This window comes from Panulirus ornatus, chromosome 12, assembly GCF_036320965.1.
Source record: "Panulirus ornatus isolate Po-2019 chromosome 12, ASM3632096v1, whole genome shotgun sequence".
Lineage (NCBI taxonomy): Eukaryota > Metazoa > Arthropoda > Malacostraca > Decapoda > Palinuridae > Panulirus > Panulirus ornatus.
The window spans coordinates 38,864,783-38,890,618 of NC_092235.1; the positions used below are offsets into that span (position 1 = coordinate 38,864,783).

A 25,836-nucleotide genomic window follows, 5' to 3' on the forward strand; every position below is an offset into this window, starting at 1 on the left:
AATTATTATTAGAAAGGAGAACTAAAAGATTCATGGTGTCCATGGGAGTTTTGGGCTGAGCTCTACAAATTGATTTCTTTGCTAATTAGGGATTTATTAATGCAAAGTGTAGGGTACTTTAACTTAGATCTAATTGAATATATCTTCTCAAACTCATCATCAATAAAATCTAGACTGCAAATAATGAATGTCCCAAGGAACATAGATAGAAATGATAATAATTTAACTCTGTCATGCTGAGATGAGTAACAATGGATATATGAGCATACATCGCTAGGTTTTTTGTATATGCTAAACTTAAACTTGCTTCCTTGCCTATGGATTATGCAATCTAAAAATGGTAAGATACCATCATTTTCATTCTCTCCAGTAAATTTTCTGTAGAAAATTTTCTACAGCAAATTTACTGTAGAAAATGAAAATAATGGTATGTTACAAATTATCATTTCAACCAATGTTCATTAGGGCTTTACGTATTTGCAGTCCAGACTTTATTGATGAGTTTGAGAAGATATATTCTATTGGATCTATGTTAAAGTACCCTAGATCTTTCATTGATAAATCCCTTAAGTTAGCAAAGAAATCCTTTTATAGAGTTGAGCCCCAACCTCCCATTGACACCAAGAATCTTTTAGTTCTCCCTTTTAATAATGATTTTCCTTTAGGAAACCATGTTGCATAAATCCTTTAATGTAAATGTTGCCTTCAGCAAAAATCATACTATATAGAATATCTTAATCAGGAATTCACCAGAGAATTCTTCTGGATGCATCCATAAAGTGCCATGTAGAAATTGTGATAAGTTTTATGTTGGGCAGACTGCTAAGAATCTTTTTGTTAGACTTAAGCCACAGAGATGTAGTATAAGAACAGGACAAGAATCAAATGCCTTGTTCAATCACGTTAAAAACTATGATCATTGTATTGACTGGAGTAATGCCATCTCAGTTATTAGGTCTAACTCCAGTATCACGAGAATTTTCTTTCTATTATTAACTACAAAAAGCATTATAATCATAATATTGGTGAAGGTCTATACAAACTGGATAACTTTATTGTTGATAGAATTTGTAAACAATTCACCTTCTTGTCCACATCATAAGTTATGATACGCTCGTTGTCGGTCGTGGACAATCACATGTTTACAAAATGGCGTCCTAGCTACATCTCTTCGTTGTATATCAACTGACTGTTATATTCCTCTCTTTTGTCTTCCCTGATGATGTGATTATTACACGGAAGTGCACTTGGGAAGTTATCGTGTTTCATTTTCCCCGTGAACTTTTAGGAATATATACATATATATATATATATATATATATATATATATATATATATATATATATATATATATATATATATATATTTTTTTTTTTTTTTTTTGCCGCTGTCTCCCGCGTTTGCGAGGTAGCGCAAGGAAACAGACGAAAGAAATGGCCCAACCCACCCCCATACACATGTACATACATACGTCCACACACGCAAATATACATACCTACACAGCTTTCCATGGTTTACCCCAGACGCTTCACATGCCTTGATTCAATCCACTGACAGCACGTCAACCCCGGTATACCACATCGATCCAATTCACTCTATTCCTTGCCCTCCTTTCACCCTCCTGCATGTTCAGGCCCCGATCACACAAAATCTTTTTCACTCCATCTTTCCACCTCCAATTTGGTCTCCCTCTTCTCCTCGTTCCCTCCACCTCCGACACATATATCCTCTTGGTCAATCTTTCCTCACTCATTCTCTCCATGTGCCCAAACCATTTCAAAACACCCTCTTCTGCTCTCTCAACCACGCTCTTTTTATTTCCACACATCTCTCTTACCCTTACGTTACTTACTCGATCAAACCACCTCACACCACACATTGTCCTCAAACATCTCATTTCCAGCACATCCATCCTCCTGCGCACAACTCTATCCATAGCCCACGCCTCGCAACCATACAACATTGTTGGAACCACTATTCCTTCAAACATACCCATTTTTGCTTTCCGAGATAATGTTCTCGACTTCCACACATTCTTCAAGGCTCCCAGATTTTCGCCCCCTCCCCCACCCTATGATCCACTTCCGCTTCCATGTTTCCATCCGCTGCCAGATCCACTCCCAGATATCTAAAACACTTCACTTCCTCCAGTTTTTCTCCATTCAAACTCACCTCCCAATTGACTTGACCCTCAACCCTACTGTACCTAATAACCTTGCTCTTATTCACATTCACTCTTAACTTTCTTCTTTCACACACTTTACCAAACTCAGTCACCAGCTTCTGCAGTTTCTCACATGAATCAGCCACCAGCGCTGTATCATCAGCGAACAACAACTGACTCACTTCCCAAGCTCTCTCATCCCCAACAGACTTCATACTTGCCCCTCTTTCCAAAACTCTTGCATTCACCTCCCTAACAACCCCATCCATAAACAAATTAAACAACCATGGAGACATCACACACCCCTTGCCGCAAACCTACATTCACTGAGAACCAATCACTCTCCTCTCTTCCTACACGTACACATGCCTTACATCCTCGATAAAAACTTTTCACTGCTTCTAACAACTTGCCTCCCACACCATATATTCTTAATACCTTCCACAGAGCATCTCTATCAACTCTATCATATGCCTTCTCCAGATCCATAAATGCTACATACAAATCCATTTGCTTTTCTAAGTATTTCTCACATACATTCTTCAAAGCAAACACCTGATCCACACATCCTCTACCACTTCTGAAACCACACTGCTCTTCCCCAATCTGATGTTCTGTACATGCCTTCACCCTCTCAATCAATACCCTCCCATATAATTTGCCAGGAATACTCAACAAACTTATACCTCTTTAATTTGAGCACTCACTCTTATCCCCTTTGCCTTTGTACAATGGCACTCTGCACGCATTCCGCCAATCCTCAGGCACCTCACCATGAGTCATACATACATTAAATAACCTTACCAACCAGTCAACAGTACAGTCACCCCCTTTTTTAATAAATTCCACTGCAATACCATCCAAACCTTATTCGAATACTATGTACTCGAATATTCTTCGTCTCACGTTGGTGAACAACGGGGTCTACATCGGTCATTTTCCATCAGGCTCACACAGCCAGCAGATAGCATTTTACCGAGCCTAACTGTACAACGCGGAGGTATATGAATACAAACAAAGTACGTATGAACGCCCACCTTCATCGTACACACAAACCGTCAACAGCCAGGATTGAATACGGGACCCCTGTCTAACAGGCGAGAGCGCTACCGCTATGATCGCCCCTAATTTGAGGGTGGGCGTTCATATGCACTTTATTCGTGTATATATATATATATATATATATATATATATATATATATATATATATATATATATATATATATATATATATATATACATATATATATATATATATATATGTATATATATATATATATATATATATATATATATATATATATATATATATATATATATATATATATATATATATATGGTAAAATCGCACTTCAGTAATTCATATAATTTGTTTAACATGTAAATTCTCTATACATGTGGCACGACATGTTTCATGGAGACAATCTACCTCATCAAGTGCCAGTACTTAACAACGTTATGTAAATCCCTAACATCACATTTGGTTCCCGCACTGTCTACTATGTCTGGTCATACCCATTGTAAGGGAGAGTGATTAAGGAGGGTCCGGTGGTAGAGGTTGACCTGGGTAGCTGATTGTGTCATGAACAACTTTTATGTTTTAGTGTTTTGTCAATTCACTTATAATGATTTGGTTAATGGTAGGATGGACTTTAAAACTGCCTAGGGACAAATCAAAGTTCTTAGTTATAGCAATTAAAACAGACTCAATGACGTTACGTGTGGCATAATCAGCAGAGGGGTAAAAGATTGTGAGATTTTCAGTGACAATGCTTAGCGATGGCATTTCTGTGGTCATCCCTCTGTACTGAATGTCGATGCCAATAACACCTCTCCGTTAGTCTTACCAATCTGGTCTACATAAATATATTTACATGCCTTGCATTTGACGTCATATACACTCCCAATTGTTGCATGATTTGGTCTATTATTTACTAAGGTCTTGCTGATGGTGTTATTGTACTAGAAAGCAACATTTGCAAGAACTGTTTCTTAGATCATGTCAAATTAGCTAAACTGGGAGAATAGGGCAACACTAAACTTTTAGACATCCTTATTTGTCACATCTTTGTTAAAAGAATCATAAAATGTCTCCCTAGCTTTGTTCACAAACCAATTGGGATAATGTAACTGCTTAAAGGTACGTCTTATATAGTTACATTCACCTACCAGGCCTATGGGATCACATATCCGTAGTGCTCTTAAAGACATGTCAGAACTCCAGATATTTTTACTGAAGGATCATGTACTGAGAAATAACGAACATAAACCTCAGAGTTCGTAGGTTTCCTGTAGATATTGAAAGACAAATGATCAGATTCTCTATTCATCATCACATCTAGAAAGGGCCGTTTGCCTTCTTTTAACCATTCCATCTGGAATTTGATAGTGGGGTGGATGTTATCTAATTCATTAAAGAAAACATTGCAGTCTTGATAGAATGGCCACAAGGATCACACATCATCCACTTATCTAAATCAGACTTTCAGAAAATTGTTGATTGCAGTTAAAATCTCAGTTCCAAAATATTCCATAAATAAATTGCGAAGATCAGAGAGAATCAGACAAGCCCAACCTGACCTCAACTTCATGTCTGAACAATTATGGTTTCGCTTGACACAACTTAGTGTTTTTAGTGAAGGACTTTCTATATTCCTTTCTCGTTTAATATTGTTCTTCTCTGTTACATCAACTGTAAGTTCTTTATATTTCAGTTCCCATGTTTTGTATTAGATTATAACTCATACTACCCCTCACGATCTTGATTTGTCCCTCTTTTAGTGTTTTCCCTTACTTTTATGTGCTATGTACTGTGTTTTTTTCCGAGTGTGTTTGTTATCCATATATTGTTTGCGTTTTACATTACATATCCAAGTTTTTTGACGCAATTTTTTCTTTTTTCTTTTTTGGAAGATTTCTGATGATGCCTCAGTGAAATCAAAACCTTGATTGAAATAAAATGGATAACTTTGAACAACTAGTGTTTGAGCTCCCACCTAATGATATATATATATATATATATATATATATATATATATATATATATATATATATATATATATATATATATATATATATATATATATATATATATATGTATATATATATATATATATATATATATATATATATATATATATATATATATATATATTCTTTTTTATTTTTTTTTATTTTGCCGCTGTCTCCCGCGTTTGCGAGGTAGCGCAAGGAAACAGACGAAAGAAATGGCCCAACCCACCCCCATACACATGTATATACATACGTCCACACACGCAAATATACATACCTACACAGCTTTCCATGGTTTACCCCAGACGCTTCACATGCCCTGATTCAATCCACTGACAGCACGTCAACCCCGGTATACCAAATCGCTCCAATTCACTCTATTCCTTGCCCTCCTTTCACCCTCCTGCATGTTCAGGCCCCGATCACACAAAATCTTCTTCACTCCATCTTTCCACCTCCAATTTGGTCTCCCTCTTCTCCTCGTTCCCTCCACCTCCGACACATATATCCTCTTGGTCAATCTTTCCTCACTCATTCTCTCCATGTGCCCAAACCATTTCAAAACACCCTCTTCTGCTCTCTCAACCACGCTCTTTTTATTTCCACACATCTCTCTTACCCTTACGTTACTTACTCGATCAAACCACCTCACACCACACACTGTCCTCAAACATCTCATTTCCAGCACATCCATCCTCCTGCGCACCACTCTATCCATAGCCCACGCCTCGCAACCATACAACATTGTTGGAACCACTATTCCTTCAAACATACCCATTTTTGCTTTCCGAGATAATGTTCTCGACTTCCACACATTCTTCAAGGCTCCCAGAATTTTCGCCCCCTCCCCCACCCTATGATTCACTTACGCTTCCATGGTTCCATCCGCTGCCAGATACACTCCCAGATTTCTAAAACACTTCACTTCCTCCAGTTTTTCTCCATTCAAACTCACCTCCCAATTGACTTGACCCTCAACCCTACTGTACCTAATAACCTTGCTCTTATTCACATTTACTCTTAACTTTCTTCTTTCACACACTTTACCAAACTCAGTCACCAGCTTCTGCAGTTTCTCACATGTATCAGCCACCAGCGCTGTATCATCAGCGAACAACAACTGACTCACTTCCCAAGCTCTCTCATCCCCAACAGACTTCATACTTATCTATATATATATATATATATATATATATATATATATATATATATATATATATATATATATATCACTAGTATTACTGACGAGCTGCATAGCTTTTTCCTCAATTCCTATGGTTGCGGCTGAAAATCAACCCTCCGAAGGTCAACTTACATAGAAACTTCACAACAGTGAACAAGTAAAGCTGCAGTGGTACATGACCTTAGGAAAATTGATTTTCACTCCCCTACATTAAATATAAGGAATCGAAGAAGCATTAAACAAACTACTAGGGGCACAGTGAGCTAGATTCGTTATGGTCTTATACTATATTATCCAAATACGCATACATGACTCCATTTTACTAAGGAATGCAGGAACAGATTTGTGCGGCATGAGTTAGAGTGCAAGGGATATGTGAGTCATGAACTTCAAGAGATCATCTATCAAAGAGCCAAATGCAACAGTCCACTACTGTGACATAAAATCCATCGGCAACTCAAGATCGTGGTTGAAAAAGATATGCTTATTCTGCCAAGACGAATACGTATCATCAATAAGCTCTTTTGTCTCTATCGTGGTGATAACATGATCCGTGAAGCCAAGGAGTGCCATACCAACATGTCATCTGTACATTTTACAAAATACGAGGTGGGCCTGCTCAACCTAACCACTGCCTCCAGTGAACACAGTTTGACCCTGACATCAAGGCACTGTGATCTCCACTAAGATGCCCTGCAGCCTCAACATGGCAAAAACACTGATATCTGTCCTAGCCTTGATATCGCCTCCCGGGAGCAAATAGAACAGCACCATCATAACCAGAAATATCTTTGATGCGACAAAGGAGCTCGGAACCAACCTGAGTGTTGCACTGAACCACGGGGCAAAGTCTCCTGCTTTCGTCTCATCATGGAGAACATCAGTGATATCCTAGGCAACCGCAATACTCGCTTATCAAGATTGAAACTGAAGAAGACCGGTCTTAAGTGTAAAGTCATCAAAGTTCTTAAGGTGTAAACGCAAGATCCGATGAATTTCATTTCCGCTTCCATGATTCCATCCGCTGACAAATCCACTCCTAGATATCTAAAACACTTTTCTTCCTCCAGTTTTTCTCTATTCAAAATTACCTGCCAATTTAGTTGTTCTTCAACCCTACGTAACCATATAACTTTTGCTCTTATTCACATTTACTCTCAGCTTTCTTCTTTCACACACTTTACCAGACTCAGTCACTAGCTTCTGCAGTTTCTCACCCGAATCAACCACCAGCGCTGTATCACTTCCCAAGCTCTCTCATCTACAACAGACTGCATACTTGTCCTTCTTTCCAAAACTCTGTGTACGAGTAGGAAGAGAGACAAGTGATTGTTTCCCAGTGAATGTTAGTTTGCGGCAAGAATGCTTGATGTCTCCATAGTTGTTACATTTGTTTACAAATGGGATTGTTAGTGATTTACATATATATATATATATATTTATATATATATATATATATATATATATATATATATATATATATATATATATATATATATATATATATATAAACAATCAGTTGAAATACATCGAAGAGACGAAGCTAGGACGCCATTTGGTAAACATGCAATTGTCCAAGACAGACATTAAGCGTTCATAAACTTATCATTTTACACATTTCATCAACAGTAAAGTTATCTAATTTGTATAGACCATCACTAATATTAAGATTATAATTCTTTGTGTATCTAATAACAGAAGATTCAATGATATATCTCGTGGTAATAGAGTTAGAGTTAATAACTGAGATGCTGTTACTCTAGTCAATACAATGATCATAGTTTTTAACGTGATTAAACAACGCATTTGATTCTTGTCCCGTTCTTATACTATATTCATGTTGCTTAAGACTAACAGAAAGATCCTTTCCAGTCTGCTCAACACAAAACTTATGGCAATTTCTACATGGCACCTCATAGATGCACCCAGGAGAAATCTGTGGTGAATTCTTGATTAGGATATTCTTTATAGTATTATTGTTGCTGAAGGCAACATTTACATTAAAGGATTTAAGCAACATGGGAAGTAAAGTAAAACTATCATCAAAAGGGAGAATTAAAAGATTCTTGGCGTCAATGGGAGGTTTGGGCTCAACTCTATAAAATGATTTCTTTGCTAGCTTAAGGGATTTATCAATGAAAGATCTAGAGTACTTTAACTTAGATCCAATAGAATATATCTCAAACTCATCATCAATAAACTCTGGATTGCAAATATGTAATGCCCTAAGGAACATAGATTGAAATGATGATAACTTAACTATGTCATGTTGAAATGAGTAATAATGGATATATGAGCATACATTGGTAGGTTTTCTATATATGCTAAACTTAAACTTTTTTCCTTGCCTATGGATCATGCAATCCAAAAATGGTAACATACCATTATTTTCATTTTCTACAGTAAATTTGATGGGAGGTACTAAATTGTTAAGTAAGGTGAGAAATATTTGTAAATTTTCATTTGTTGGTCCAAACCAAAGAACATCATCTGCATACCTAAACCAAATTGCATTAGAAGGTAAGATACCTTTTAGTTATTTTGTTTCAAAAAATTCCATGTTAAGATTACTTGGGCCGGATTTGGGGTGGAGGGATGGAGTAGGGGGGGTGGGGGGGGATAAGCGGCCTGGACCTGAGCGTGCGGGGAGGGGTGGGGGCGTGCGGGGAATGGAGTGAGTTGAGTGATTTGGTGTGCCGGGGTCGGCGTGCTGTCAATAGATTGAGCCGGGGCGTGTGAAGCGTCTGGGGTGGGCCGTGGCAGGTTTTGTGGGGCCTGGATGTGGAGGAGCTGTGCCTTCGGTGCATTGTACGTGACGGCTGGAGACTAAGTGTGGACAAGTGTGGCTTTTGTTGTCTTTTCCTGGTGCTGCCTCGCGCGCGCGCGCGTCTGTGTGTGTGTGTGTGTGTGTGTGTGTGTATGCCATTTCGTGTGTGGCGGGGTGGCGACGGGAGTGGATGGGAGCAGCAGGTGTGCATTGTGTGTATGTGTATATATGTGCATGTCTGTGTGTGTGTGTATGTGTGTATACGTTGAAATGTATAGGTGTGTATGTGTGCGTGTGTATGTGTGAGCATGTGCATATAGATGGGTCGGGCCTATCTTCTGTTTCCTTCAGCTGCCTCGCTGGCACGGGGGACAGCGACAAAGTATAAAGATTAATAGATATATATGTATATCCCTGGGGATAGGGGAGAAAGAATACTTCCCATCATTCCTCACGTGTCGTAGAAGGCGACTAAAGGGGACGGGAGCGGGGCTAAAAACCCTCCCCTCCTTGTACTTTAACTTTCTAAAAGAGGAAACAGAAGAAGGAGTCACGCGGGGAGTGCTCATCCTCCTCGAAGGCTCAGATTGGGGTGTCTAAATATGTGTGGATGTAACCAAGATAAGAAAAAAGGATATATAGGTATTATGTTTGAGGAAAGGAACTTGGATGTTTTGGCTCTGAGTGAAACGAAGCTCAGGGGTAAAGGAGAAGAGTGGTTTGGGAATGTCTTGGCAGTAAAGTCACATGTTGGTGGGAGGGCAAATTCAAGGGAAGGAGTAGCACTACTCCTGAAACAGGAGTGGTGGGAGTATGTGATAGAGTGTAAGAAAGTAAATTCTAGATTGATATGGGTAAAACTGAAAGTTGTTGGAGAGAGATAGTTGATTATTTGCATATGCACCTGGGCATGAGAAGAAAGATTAAGAGAGGCAGGCGTTTTAGGAGCAGCTGAATGAGTGTGTTAGTGGTTTTGACGCACGAGACCGGGTTAGTGATGGACGATTTGAATGCAAAGGTGAGTAATGTGGCAGTTGAGGGAATAATTGGTATACATGGGGTGTGCAGTGTTATAAATGGAAATGGTGAAGAGCTTGTAGATTTATGTGCTGAAAAAGAACTGGTGATTGGGAATACCTGGTTTAAAAAGAGAGATATACATAAGTATACGTATGTAAGTAGGTGAGATGGCCAGAGAGCGTTATTAGATTACGAGTTAATTGACAGCCGCGCGAAAGAGGCCAGAGAGCGTCCTTGGATTACGTGTTAATTTACAGGCGCGCGAAAGAGAGACTTTCGGATGTTAATGTGCTGAGAGGTGCAACTAGAGGGATGTCTGATCATTATCTTCTGGAGGCGAAGGTGAAGATTTGTATGGGTTTTCAGAAAAGAAGAGAGAATATTGGGGTGAAGAGAGTGGTGAGGGTAAGTGAGCTTGGGAAGGAGACTTGTGTGAGGAAGTACCAGGAGAGAATGAGTACAGAATGGAAAAAGGTGAGAACAAAGGAGGTAAGGGGAGTGGGGGGGGGAATGGGATGTATTTAGGGAAGCAGTGATGGCTTGCGCAAAAGATGCTTGTGGCATGAGAAGCGTGGGAGGTGGGCAGATTAGAAAGGGTAGTGAGTGGTGGGATGAAGAAGTAAGATTATTAGTGAAAGAGAAGAGAGAGGCATTTGGACGATTTTTCCAGGGAAAAAATGCAAATGAGCGAGAGATGTATAAAAGAAAGAGGCAGGAGGTCAAGAGAAAGGTGCAAGAGGTGAAAAAGAGGGCAAATGAGAGTTGAGGTGAGAGAGTATCATTAAATTTTAGGGATAATAAAAAGATGTTTTGGAGGGAGGTAAATAAAGTGCGTAAGACAAGGGAGCAAATGGGAACTTCAGTGAAGGGGGCTAATGGGGAGGTGATAAAAGTAGTGGTGATGTGAGAAGGAGATGGAGTGAGTATTTTGAAGGTTTGTTGAATGTGTTTGATGATAGAGTAGCAGATATAGGGGGTTTGGTCGAGGTGGTATGCAAAGCGAGAGGGTTAGGGAAAATGACTGGGTAAACAGAGAAGATTTAGTAAAAGCTTTGCGGAAGATGAAAGCCGGCAAGGCAGCGGGCTTGGATGATATTGCAGAGGAATTTATTAAAAAAGGGGGTGACTGTACTGTTGACTGGTTGGTTAGGTTATTTAATGTATGTATGATTCATGGTGAGGTGCCTGAGGATTGGCGGAATGCTTGCATAGTGCCATTGTACAAAAGCAAGGGGGATAAGAGTGAGTGCTCAAATTACAGAGGTATAACTTTGCTGAGTATTCCTGGTAAATTATATGGGAGAGTATTGATTGAGAGGGTGAAGGCATGCACAGAGCATCAGATTGGGGAAGAGCAGTGTGGTTTCAGAAGTGGTAGAGGATGTGTGGATCAGGTGTTTGCTATGAAGAATGTATGTGAGAAATTCTTAGAAAAGCAAATAGATTTGTAAGTAGCATTTATGAATCTGGAGAGGGCATATAATAGAGTTGATAGAGATGTTCTGTGGGAGGTATTAAGAATATATGGTGTGGGAGGCAAGTTGTTAGAAGCAGTGAAAAGTTTTTATCAAGGATGTAAGGCATGTGTACGTGTAGGAAGAGAGGTAAGTGATTGGTTCTCAGTGAATGTAGGTTTGCGGAAGGGGTGTGTGATGACTCCATGGTTGTTTAATTTGTTTATGAATTGGGTTCTTAGGGAGGTGAATGCAAGAGTCTTGGAAAGAGGGGCAAGTATGCAGTCTGTTGTGGATGAGAGAGCTTGGGAAGTGAGTCAGTTGTTGTTCGCTGATGATACAGCGCTGGTGGCTGATTCATGTGAGAAACTGCAGAAGCTGGTGACTGAGTTTGGTAAAGTGTGTGAAAGAAAAAAGTTGAGAGTAAATGTGAATAAGAAAAAGAATATTAGGTACAGTAGGGTTGAGGGTCAAGTCAATTGGGAGGTAAGTTTGAATGGAGAAAAACTAAAGGAAGTGAAGTGTTTTTGATATCTGGGAGTGGATTTGGCAGCTGATGGCACCATGGAAACGTAAATGAATCATAGGGTGGGGAAGGGAGCGAAAATTCTCGGAGCCTTAAAAAATGTGTGGAAGTCGAGAACAATATCTCGGCAAGCAAAAATGGGTATGTTTGAAGGAATAGTGCTTCCAACAATGTTGTATGGTTGCGAGGCGTGGGCTATGGATAGAGCTGTGCGGAGGAGGGTGGATGTGAAGGAAATGAGATGTTTGAGGACAATATGTGGTTTAAGGTCGTTTGATCGAGTAAGCAATGTAAGGGTAAGAGAGATGTGTGGTAATAAAAATAGTGTGAATGAGAGATCAGAAGAGGGTGTTTTGAAATGGTTTGGTTGCATGGAGAGAATGAGTGAGGAAAGATTGACCAAGATATATGTGTTAGATATGGAGGGAATGAGGAGAAGTGGGAGACCAAATTGGAGGTGGAAAGATGAAGTGAAAAAGATTTTGAGCGATCGGGACCTGAACATGCAGGAGGGTGGAAGGCGTGCAAGGAATAGAGTGAATTGGATCGATGTGGTATACCGGGGTCGAAGTGCTGTCAATGGATTGAACCAGGGCATGTGAAGCGTCTGGGGTAAACCATGGAAAGTTGTGTGGGGCCTGGATGTGGAAAGGGAGCTGTTGTTTCGCTGCATTATTACATGACAGCTAGAGACTGTGTTAACGAATGACGCCTTTGTTCTCTTTTCCTAGCGCTACCTCGCACACATGAGGGTTGAGAGGGTTGTTATTTTATGTGTGGCGGGTTGGCGATGGGAAAGAATAAAGCAGACAGTATGCATTATGTACTTGTGTATATATGTATATGTCTGTGTGTGTATATATATATGTACACGTTGAGATGTATAGGCATATATTTTTGCGTGTGTGGACGTGTATGTATATACATGTGTATGTGGGCGGGTTGGGCCATTCTTTCGTCTGTTTCCTTGCGCTGATAATATATATATATATATATTTATTATTTTTTTATTATACTTTGTCGCTGTCTCCCGCGTTTGCGAGGTAGCGCAAGGAAACAGACGAAAGAAATGGCCCAACCCCCCCCCCCCATACACAGGTATATACATACGTCCACACACGCAAATATACATACCTACACAGCTTTCCATGGTTTACCCCAGACGCTTCACATGCCCTGGTTCAATCCATTGACAGCACGTCAACCCCGGTATACCACATCGCTCCAATTCACTCTATTCCTTGCCCTCCTTTCACCCTCCTGCATGTTCAGGCCCCGATCACACAAAATCTTTTTCACTCCATCTTTCCACCTCCAATTTGGTCTCCCTCTTCTCCTCGTTCCCTCCACCTCCGACACATATATCCTCTTGGTCAATCTTTCCTCACTCATTCTCTCCATGTGTCCAAACCACTTCAAAACACCCTCTTCTGCTCTCTCAACCACGCTCTTTTTATTTCCACACATCTCTCTTACCCTTACGTTACTCACTCGATCAAACCACCTCACACCACGAAATTGTGATCCTTCCCAACATATATATATATATATATATATATATATATATATATCCCTGGGGATAGGGGAGAAAGAATACTTCCCACGTATTCCCTGCGTGTCGTAGAAGGCGACTGAAAGGGGAGGGAGCGGGGGGCTGGAAATCCTCCCCTCTCATTATTTTTTTTTTAATTTTCCAAAAGAAGAAACAGAGAAGGGGGCCAGGTGAGGATATTAACTCAAAGGCCCAGTTCTCTGTTCTTAACGCTACCTCGCTAACGCGGGAAATGGCGAATAGTTTGAAAAAAAAAGAATATATATATATATATATATATATATATATATATATATATATATATATATATATATATATATATATATATATATATGTTGGGAAGGATCAAAATTTCGCGCGTGATCAAGATATTCCTATGAGTCCACACATCTCTCTTACCCTTACGTTACTTACTCGATCAAACCACCTCACACCACACATTGTCCTCAAACATCTCATTTCCAGTACATCCATCCTCCTGCGCACAACTCTATCCATAGCCTACGGCTCGCAACCATACAAAAATGTTGGAACCACTATTCCTTCAAACATACCCAATTTTGCTTTCCGAGATAATGTTCTCGACTTCCACACATTCTTCAAGACTCCCAGAATTTTCGCCCCCTCCCCCACCCTATGATCCACTTCCGCTTCCATGATTCCATCCGCTGCCAGATCCACTCCCAGATATCTAAAACACTTTACTTCCTCCACTTTTTCTCCATTCAAACTTACCTCCCAATTGACTTGACCCTCAACCCTACTGTACCTAATAACCTTGCTCTTATTCACATTTACTCTTAACTTTCTTCTTTCACACAATTCACCAAGCTCAGTCACCAGCTTCTGCAGTTTCTCACATGAATCAGCCACCAGAGCTGTATCATCAGCCAACAACAACCGACTCACTTCCCAAGCTCTCTCATCCCCAACAGACTTCATATTTGCCCCTCTTTCCAAAACTCTTGCATTCACCTCCCTAACAACCCCATCCATAAACAAATTAAACAACCATGGAAACATCACACACCCCTGCCGTAAACCTACATTCACTGAGAACCAATCACTTTCCTCTCTTCCTACACGTACACATGCCTTACATCCTCGATAAAAACTTTTCACTGCTTCTAACAACTTGCCTCCCACACCATATATTCTTAATACCTTCCTCAGAGCATCTCTATCAACTCTATCATATGCCTTCTCCAGATCCATAAATGCTACATACAAATCCATTTGCTTTTCTAAGTATTTCTCATATAGATTCTTCAAAGCAAACACCTGATCCACACATCTTGTACCACTTCTGAAACCACACTGCTCTTCCCCAATCTGATGTTCGGTACATGCCTTCACCCTCTCAATCAATACCCTCCCATATAATTTACCAGGAATACTCAACAAACTTATACCTCTGTAATTTGAGCACTCACTCTTATCCCCTTTGCCTTTGTACAATGGCACTATGCACGCATTCCGCCAATCCTCAGGCACCTCACCATGAGTCATACATACATTAAATAACCTTACGAACCAGTTAATAATACAGTCACCTCCTTTTTTAATAAATTCCACTGCAATACCATCCAAACCTGCTGCCTTGCCGGCTTTCATCTTCCGCAAAGCTTTTACTACCTCTTCTCTATTTACCAAATATATATATATATATATATATATATATATATATATATATATATATATATATATATATATATATATATATATATATATATATATATATATATATATATATATATATATATATATATATATATATTGTTGGTACACAAGTGTTTGGTTTGTGGTTTTATGTTTCTGGCAAAATGCCTGTCAAAAAATGTTATTATTAGGACAAGACAGAAAGCCACTTACAAGGTTGTGTCAGTTTATATAGTCCTTCACTAATGTTTACGTTACGTGATTCATAAATTCGATCATGTGAGAGGAATTCTATTGACTTTAACATACATAGACCATGACCAGTTGGTTGAACATATCACAGTCTGCAAATTGTTCGTGGAAAACCCCACCTTCCTTCCCCATCGGAACCCTCACCAGGTTGGACTCTCCCTGAACGGTGCCATCACAAGCCGGACCTTCGTGAAGGTAATCAACGACAAATGACTTATCATACCTGCCTCACATACCAGAACATTTGTTGGCCAGAGGAACTTAGTAACATTCAGTTTCTTTACCTTCACCATCATCATCACAAATGTCATGATTACCATCACTATTACCACGATCACCATGAATCACATCCCCCCTATTGCTGCTCTTCATTCTCAGTTCATTGCCTTCATCACTATTACCTTCACCGTCAGCAGCAACACTACTATAATCATTATGGTCTGCAGTGTTATCACTGGTGTGACACTTGCTAACCATACACTTCTACCCGCAGTGACATCTTTTTTACCTGCCCCATGTAGGCGTGCCACCTGCCCCCACAACACCCCCGTCCCTCCAACATTGACCCTCTTCAGTTACCCCCACCAACAGCTTCAGAAAACGACAACAATCAGATGCTCAGTTATCATATCCTGACACTGTTATGAGACCAGGAATACTTCGCCTCCATTTCCTGACCCTAGGAAATGACGATAGCTACGTTCGAAGCCAATTTTTTATCTAAATCGTTTGCACACATACATTTAGAGACACGTGTGTGGCACTGGCATTTGCCCAAACAATAAGACTTAGGTATGTTGCTATACTGTCCTGTGAAGGGTGAACAATAAAGGACATACAACTGTTATGCTTGAGCAATATACAACTGCTATGTTGGAGTAGAAGAGAAAATTATTCATGTGGTGGAAAAATTAGAACGGACTAGTTGATCAATGTGCTCATCCACGTCCACTTCTAGTGAACTGACCCTTTGACCTTGAATCCTATCCCGAGGGCCTGGAAAAAGCCTTTGGTCTCATATATTACAAAAGTTTACGACCATATCGCTGCTTATATCAGTATTCTTGTCATCGCCCTGTGAGGACAATCGTTCTCGATGCTCTCTGAACTAAAAGGTCTGGCATGACTGGGCCATGTCAAACAGAATCTTAAAACAAATTCGAAAATAAGATCAGAATCAATTATGGACGTGCTGGGTATATAGACTAGACAGACGCCTTCAAATCTGAATGTTGTGGACAAAGCAGGGAATAATCTGAAGCTTTCCTATGTATGTATTCATCAGGAGCAAACGGTCAGCTAAAAAAAAGAAAGCAGCAAATGAGGCTAAGGGATTCAGAGGGAAAAGTTGTACAGGATTATGAAGGGATTGGAGAGGATATTAATGACAAATTCAAGAGTGCTTTGACAGTGGGATACACTATAAACCCAACAACAGTGAGATGGAATGGGAAGGTCTAGGAAAGCAATGAAATATCTTGAAAAGACGTGGGATAATAAAATGTCGAACCACAAGAGTAATGATCGTGATGGTTCATATGTGCTGATGATGATGTGTTAACATACTCTTGAAAAACCACTCGAATTTCTAGTTAGGTTGTCGCTGGATAAAGGTAAAGTGCCAAGGGAGCGGAATAGGGCAAACATCGTACATGTCATTAAGAAAGGTGACCAGGGAGATGTGCTGAGCTGCAGACTGATCTCCCCAGTCAGTGTGGTCTGTGGTGCTGAAAAACAATCAGTAAGGAAATGTATAACTATTGCTATAGAGAAACTGCCCGAGAAATAACATGGTTTTTGGGAAAGAATATCGTGCATAACGAACCTCTATAATTTCCTTGAGAGGGTGAACTCCATCTTATATAACAGAGAGGTGATTGTATTGTCTGTTTCTGAACTGCCAGAAATCGCTTGAAACTTTATCAGATGAGAGGTTGGTAACAATGCTAAATCTCCATGTAGGAATAAAGCGAAGATTCATTACACGACTAAAAGTTTATATTGGTAGAAAAAATCAAAGGCCCCATGTCAGAGGGGCTCTATTCTGGGACCATTGATCTTCTTAATCTATGTGCATGACTTGCTAGAGGTTTCGATTCCTCCCTGAATATGTTTGCTAGTGAATTTAAGGTCATAAGGGAAACTCAAAGCGAGGAGGATCGCATCAACTTACAAGGGGACCAAGGCAAACTCCAAAGTTGGCCTCATTTGGTTGATGAAACTCAACCCACGAAAATATAAAGTAATGAGTATGAAACACAGCAACAGAAATTCTCGATAGGATTATCATCTAGCAGGATATGAGCTGCAAAAATCTATGTGGGAGTCGATATCGTCCCAAACCTGCCGTTAAGTCTCACATTTGGAGGAAAACTGTCTGATACCAAAATTAGCATAACCTTCAGTCGCATGGATAAGGAAATATTCAGCATGCTGTCCACTACCTAAATAAAACCAAAATAAGAAACTCCTTCTCAGGTTTAGTCGCCAAACTTAAAGAAGTAAATAGAGCTAATAAAGATGATCCAGGGGAGGGCAGGAGATAGGCATAAGAACGGAGCCAAGTTACAGAGAAAGGCTGGAGACCTTAGATTTGCTCACCATAAAAGAAAGAGGAGTAAGGGATGACCTCATAACAATCTCTGAGTCTTTCATCCACCTTGATGAGGTAAACACATGCAAAGATAGAACAACCAGAAATCATTGAATTTTGAAAGAAATTGTTAGAAAAGTTGTAAAGAGGTACTCTCAGAGCATAAGGAGAATGGGTGTATGAAAAACGAGTCATGAAACTGTGAATATGGACAGCATACAGAAATGTCAGTTGTATGATGACAAAAAAAATTGTAAGAAACAAATAGGTTTTCAAACTTTCATCGGTACATTGTGGTAAAACCTAATCTTTTCAGTTGTTTACCTTATATTGTCATAAAACAAAATCAGGTGTAGTAACGTTGTATTTGCTTCTCCACGTCAGTCTTCGGCCTTGGGTAACGGTGACGCACCTCTTTAGTTGTCATTGATCATTAACTTTGGAAAACTGGAAACCAGCAGATGAACAGCACACATTACAATCGCCCAGAGGGAATCGGGAAAACCTATTTTTCTAGCGTCTTGCACCTCCCTAACTATGTTGGGGGATTTTTCCCCCTTCTCTTGGTGTCATGGCAGACAGCCATGAAAGTTCTAATAAGTTCCTTTCAATTTGGTGTGCTGAGAATAGCCTTTCCACGTCTTGTAGCGTTAATGGCTTTCCAGATTCTAACACCACGCCACATACGCAGGCCATCTTCTCTTTCAAGAGTTCTTGGAAGCCTGCAGGAGGGCGACGTTCATATAATGTAGATCTCAGTACAGTAAGTGAGTGACCGGTAGTAGCTTTCTATGCTTCTTTCTTTGGTTGGGTTGCAGATTTGTTTATGATTATTTCTCTCATGATAGCAATGATGGTGGTGGTGATAGTGGTGGTGGTGGGGAGAGAGAGAGAGAGAGAGAGAGAGAGAGAGAGAGAGAGAGAGAGAGAGAGAGAGAGAGAGAGAGAGAGAGAGAGAGAGAGAGAGAGAGAGAGAGAGAGAGAGAGAAACTTACTCTAAAAACGACTGAGTTGCACTGTTCTGTCGTGTAAAAGTCGGCAGAAACAATTTCGTGCTAATAATTTACTAACGTACCCAAAAATCATTCCTCTGAAGCTAAGAGTTCCTGTTCCTTGGTCGCACACTACCCTCCGGTCCAGGAGACCCATCTCCCAACACTGATTGGAAATCTAAGGGTCTTTTCCTCTACAACTTGGAAATAAGATCTACATGCGACTTTGTTCACGTTATCGAGTGACCTGCCCCAGTAATGCTTTGCATCACCTCATCCATTCCCCTTATCTCCATGATTTGACCAGAGGTGTCTGGAGACATCCTGCACCTCACCTTGAGAAGTTCATTTGATGGTGAAATGAACTTTCTGGACCAACATCGGTGTGTCAGAACCTCGCCAGTGAAAGAGCAGAAGTGTTTTGTTCAGTTTATCTCACCATAATATGAGGGTGTGGTTCATGTCTTTCATGAGGGCGAGATCGACAAATTTCAGCAGCGCGGAGTCGCTATCATTGTTACGATCATGCTTTACCTGCGGCTCCTCAGTATTGTATAAATGGAATATATTTTCTCATCAGTAAAGTCGAAGCTTTACCCTAATAGTGAGTATGATGAACAAACTAGAAATATCAGGAATATACAATCATTAGCAAAAATTATCAATATACCATATATCTAGATCTTCCTACCATTTTTTTTTTCCTTTATAAGATACGCCAACAAAACGTCGTATATTTCTCGAGTGCTTCAAAAGTTATTACTACCTGACATGTCAGGGACCACTTACCCGCACACCGTGCTTACGTTTCCCAGAACAGAATTGTTCACCTGGATAATGTTACAGAACACTCAGGGGAGAAAATAAGTTTTTCAAGAATCATGACTACTAAAAAAACATGCGAAACGCAGGATTGCCAACTGCTATTGTAAATTCTACTCTCCCTTATTTGGAAGCAATAAGGATCAAGAAAAAGCATATGCGAAGGCTTCATCCGAGAACGATTTAGGTGGGAAAAAAAATCTTGGTTGCAAATGTATCACTTCTTAAGTTTGCCCTCGTGATGTCTCTGTAGCTACAATGTAACGTTCAGCCTCACTCTCACGTGGAACCATTTTTGACATATTTTAGTAAGGACGAAAAATTTTCTTAACTTAAAGAAAAAGAAATTTTTTTAAGCAAGACATTCTGAAAACATAACAATAGTCTAGACCAACCTATAACCAACTACAATTGTAGTGTTATAACACTAATATTATTTACACTTCCTTAGTTTGCAAGTTTCCTTTTCAAGTATCTGCATGACTTTCTACTTTTATTAAGCAAATCTGTGAGTTTCTGATATTTGCCAGTATCACAAACAGCCTCGGTAGGACGTGCTGGTGCAGTTTGAATTCCTGTGACAGCAATTACACAGCACACAAAAGACTCACGAGCCGAGCACCGACCAGCAGCTCCATGGTGGTGCCTACCAGAGCCAGCGACTATTCTGCCTTTGAATTCAACTGTATTCTATGAATAAACTTATCTGAGTTACATCTTTTTTATTCACTTATGACATACTAGCACAGCAGAGGAACTCTCTGTCACTGGATAACTCAGCACACTGCCAGCCTTCAGCTATGCATACTTTATTTATCCACACTGTGCTATTCCTGTGAGGTGATCGGCATGAGGGAGCATCAAAGGAGGAAAACTAATAATCATATACACCAAGAAGTCGTGATGTTACGGGTCCTCTCAGATCGTATGAAACTTGCGAGGTAAGACGACGTCACTTGTAAGCCGACATATATATTTTTTCCACTATGGCCAAGAACCGTGATGAGAGGGATTCACGCCCGTACGTCTACACCAGTCACCCGGAATGCTGAAGGTCTTCTGTTGAAGCTACAGACGGTGACCAGGCGTTAAGAGGTTCTAGTGTTTGGTTATTTCACTAAATAATACAAATGTGTGTCTGATGTTAATCACACGGACTGATCTACAAGTACAATTTTCTAGATAACGACCTTTATGATCCTCAAATAGAATGCCTCAGAATTTATACACACATAAAGTGGCTCAAAAGGATCTGTGATGTTACCATTGGTATGCCATGGGGCTCGCTTTTAGGATCTTCGCTGTCCCTGATCCGTGTAAATGACTTGCCAGTAAGACTAAATTCATTTCAGAATGTTTGCAGATGATGCTTAGATCATGAGAGAGAGGAGGAGTGAGTAGGCTTGCATTATTTTGCAGTGGGACTTAGATAAGCTTCCGATCTGGTTCTTTACGTGGCTGATGAAGCTCATGCCAAGCAAATACAAAGAAATGAATATAGGACGGTGAGGGAATCTTTAGTATTAGCATAATTTAGCGTGCAACAGCCTACGTAAATTGTATGTGTGAATGGGACTTGGGAGTTGGCAATGGACCTAACACATTGTCATAACACCAAGTCAGGAGAACTGTTCAGGAGGCAAACTGTCTTTTGGTTACCATTAGAACTTCATTAAGACCTTTGATAAGAAAACGCTTCGTAAGCTGTTTCTTTCTTATATCAGACGAAAATTTGAGTATTCGCCTCAAGATTGATCTCCTGACTTACAGAAAAAATAATGGAGGAAGTCAAGGGAAGGGCAAGGAAGGTAAAATGAGAGATCTGAATTACAGGAAGCGGTCAGAGGTAACAGTGAACGTGGGCAGTGAACACTTCATAGAAATATACAAAGAAAGCGCAAACAAATGCCATAGTACCGTAAGAAAGTAAACAAGAATCTTGTTACAAAAGATATAAAGAAGTACTTCTATAGTACTCTCTTCTCATATCGTACAATTATGTACGTAATGTATGTACATAATGACAAGACCTTATTGTCCTCACGCTCAACACAACCATCTTCCCTACTGATACGAAATGTTGAGGACCTTTACAGACACAGCTCAGGCTTCAGGTAATTTGTTCCTCACAAGAGATAGAGAAGCAGGTAATGAAGTTCCAATACCGTGTTCTGAAGTCGACGTAAGGGAATGAATCACCCTTTATCAACTTGATCGGTCGCCTGAACCTGTGTTTGGTGTATTCAGACGTAACATAGGGTCCCAGTCATGGAAGACTAAGACATGCACATTAACACTGTATGTACGCAGGAGGGACCATGTATGCAGTGACAGTGTGCATGGTCTTGAACACCTGAAGGAGGAGGTGGAGATATCTTGACTTGTTTTCATAAAGACCTCTTTGGTCTTAATGACCGTGGCAGTCCATAGGACAATATATATATATATATATATATATATATATATATATATATATATATATATATATATATATATATATATATATATATATATATATGTATATATATATATATATATATATATATATATATATATATATATATATATATATATATATATATATATATATATATATATATGTTCCCTGGGGATAGGGGAGAAAGAATACTTCCCACGTATTCCCTGCATGTCGTAGAAGGCGACTAAAAGGGGAGGGAGCGGGGGGCTGGAAATCCTCCCCTCTCGTTTTTTTTAAATTTTCCAAAAGAAGGAACAGAGAATTGGGCCAGGTGAGGGTATTCCCTCAAAGGCCCACTCCTCTGTTCTTAACGTTCCCTCGCTAATGCGGGAAATGGCGAATAGTTTGAAAGAAAATATATATATATATATATATATATATATATATATATATATATATATATATATATATATATATATATATATATATATATGTATATATATATATATATATCCTTTCAGGAAATCATGCCGGAAACTTATGTAATGAAATGGATGAAGACAAATCTCATTATTCATATGATATTTTCTACTAAAATTCTCTAATCATGTTTGGTGGAACAATCTTCATCCGTGTGAAACAATCATTAGATTACGTGTAAAAACCATCCATAGTCATATTTAGATATCATGTAAATATCGGACTATACATCGATAACTTTTCTTCGTGAGTGACCCGCGCGCCTATTACAACTGTTTCTGTTCCCCTCCGCTATTCTCTGTGCTCAGTAGTCAACTTTGTCATCGCGGCACAATGTAGATGTGACCTTTCCTGCATTCTGAGATCGACATTCCTTAGGAAAACCGCAACATAGAGGGACTTACGCTAGACATTGAAAATAGTGGGCTATTCTTTTTATGCGTTAAAAGAATGTAAAAGTAATGAGGCTGAGTCTTATAATTCACACGTCTTATCTCAAACACAGTATGATATTGTTCACATCATATCTAAAAATAACATAAGAGCATCTTAATGCACGGCGCTTGCCTAAGCTAACACTTATCACCGAAGAGGTTAAGCTTACCAGGGTCTGAGGGAAGCACCTTGGCGGCGAGGCAGCGGCAGCGACGTCTTGTGCAGCGGACCCGCGCTGAGTGACGCCGGCCACGGCTGCCAGACACACACTTGTTGCCGAACAACTGGCACCACACTGTCGTACCGGACCTTTATGATGGAATGTACCATTGCTAAGATGTCATTATACCTCAAGGAAACGTCATATAGGATATATTACTTCGTTAAGGGTGAAACAGACCTTAAGTGAACTGTCAATGGAAGTCATCCCCAGAGAAATTATAACCGAATACGATTGGAACGTGTCACATGGCACCCCGAAGACGTCATCACATGGGGCACCAGTATACACCTCCTTCCCCTAAGCCTTGACGAGATCATGTGTCACGCAAGTTTGTCAGTATAATACCTGTGTTGTTACTGACTTAATGGTGTGTGACTGGAGCCGCTCGAGGGACCTTGATCAGTTCATTTTCATTTGTCATAGATTCTGCCACACTCCACACAAAAAAATGAATGTACACACACACACACACACACACACACACACACACACACACACATACATTCATAGATTTTAAGTCCTTGGGGTCTGAACACGCAGAAGAGTGAAATGCATGCATAGGATATAGTGAACTCAAGTGATTTGGTATACAGGGAGCGACATGCTGTCATTGGACTAGATCATGGCATATATATATATATATATATATATATATATATATATATATATATATATATATATATATATATATATATATATATATATATATATATATATATATATATATATATATATATATACAATAAAAAAGATCACAAATGAGTGTGTGATCAAGTATACTCCTATGAGTCAACGGGGAAATGAAACGATAAGTTCACAAGTGCACTTTCGTGTAATAATTACATCATCAGGGGAGATACAAGAAAGAAATATAACAGTCAGTTGATGAACAGCGAAGAGACGTAGCTAGAACGCCATTTGGTAAGCAAGTGACTACGTGAATGGAGGTAGGGTGCGTTCAAGTCTGACAACATGTAATCTACAAAAATATAGTAAATTATCTAATAATGGAACTAACATCTGTAAAGATTTTGTGTATGCCAGTTTGTCAAAACCAGTGGATCCCGTTTGCTCTAACAGGTTTACAAGAGCTATTAACAATCTAAAATATAAAGGTAATGATAAACATATTACTAAAGCAGATAACGCTAACATAGTTGTGCTTATGAACAAAAGTAATTATCTGAAATGAATGATCTTTTAAGTGGTGACACAATATACTCTAAACTCAGTAAGAATACTCTAGAAGCTGTTACTTCTCATTTCAATAAAGCACTGAAGTTGTTGTTGAAAGGTAATTGTTCTCTAATCAAAAGTTTGTCATCTTTGTCCCCTTCTTTGCCATATATGTATGGACTTAACAAAACACATAAACCAAATTTTCCAACAAGATCCATCCATAGTAAGTTCAGTAAACTCCATCACATATAAACTCTCAAAGTGGTTAGTTTTTTTTAAGCCCATTAGCGGGGAATCTATCAGTTTTTAATATCATGAACAATTTAGATTTAGTTAACAAGCTTAACAATATCAATGCTAATTTTGAGTTCAAACATGTTAGCTTTGATGTTTCCTCACTGTTCACAGAAGTTCTAGCTGATGACCTCTTAGATCACATAATTGAAGTTTTGGAAAATATTCATTTGCCTATTTCAAAATCTGTTTTATCGAATTGATTAAATTTTGCATAGAAAGCTATTTCAATTTAATGGAGAATATCATGCTCAAAAATTGGTATGGCAGTGGGTAACCATCTTTCACCTGTACTTAGTCATCGTTACATGGATTCCTTGAAACAACATTACTAAAGGATATCTTACCTTCTAATGCAATTTGGTTTAGGTATGTAGATGATGTTCTTTGTTTTGGCCAACAAATGAAAATTTACAATTATTTCTCACTTCACTTAACAATTTAGTACCTTCCATCAATTTCTCTGTAGAGGTTAAAAGAAATGGTATATTACCGTTTTTAGATTGCTTGATCCATAGGGATGAAAACAAGCATAAGTGTAGTATATATAGAAAACCTACCAATGTATGCTCATGCATTCATTGTTACTCATCTCAACATGATAGAGTTAAATTATCATCATTTCAGTCTATGTTCCTTAGGGTATAACGTATTTACAGTTCAGAATTTAATGATGATGAGTTTGAGATGGTATATTTGATTTGGATCCAAGTCAAAGTGTCCTAGATCTTTCATTGATGAATCTCTAAAGTTGGCCAAGAAATCATTCTATAAGAGTTGAACCAAAACCTCTCCTTGACACCAAGAACC

At 39.2% G+C, this 25,836-nt stretch overlaps 1 protein-coding gene across 2 annotated transcripts in view; it reads right to left on the reverse strand.

Moving 5' to 3' along the window:
- Positions 1-23,580, reverse strand: part of LOC139752021 (plasma membrane calcium-transporting ATPase 3-like) — a 393,564-nt gene extending 369,984 nt beyond the window's left edge. For both annotated transcript variants that reach the window (XM_071667801.1, XM_071667800.1), the window contains exon 1: positions 23,500-23,580. The gene's annotated coding sequence lies outside the window, so the exon portion shown is untranslated. The remainder of the gene's footprint in view (positions 1-23,499) is intronic.
- Between the last annotated feature and the right edge of the window lie 2,256 nt (positions 23,581-25,836).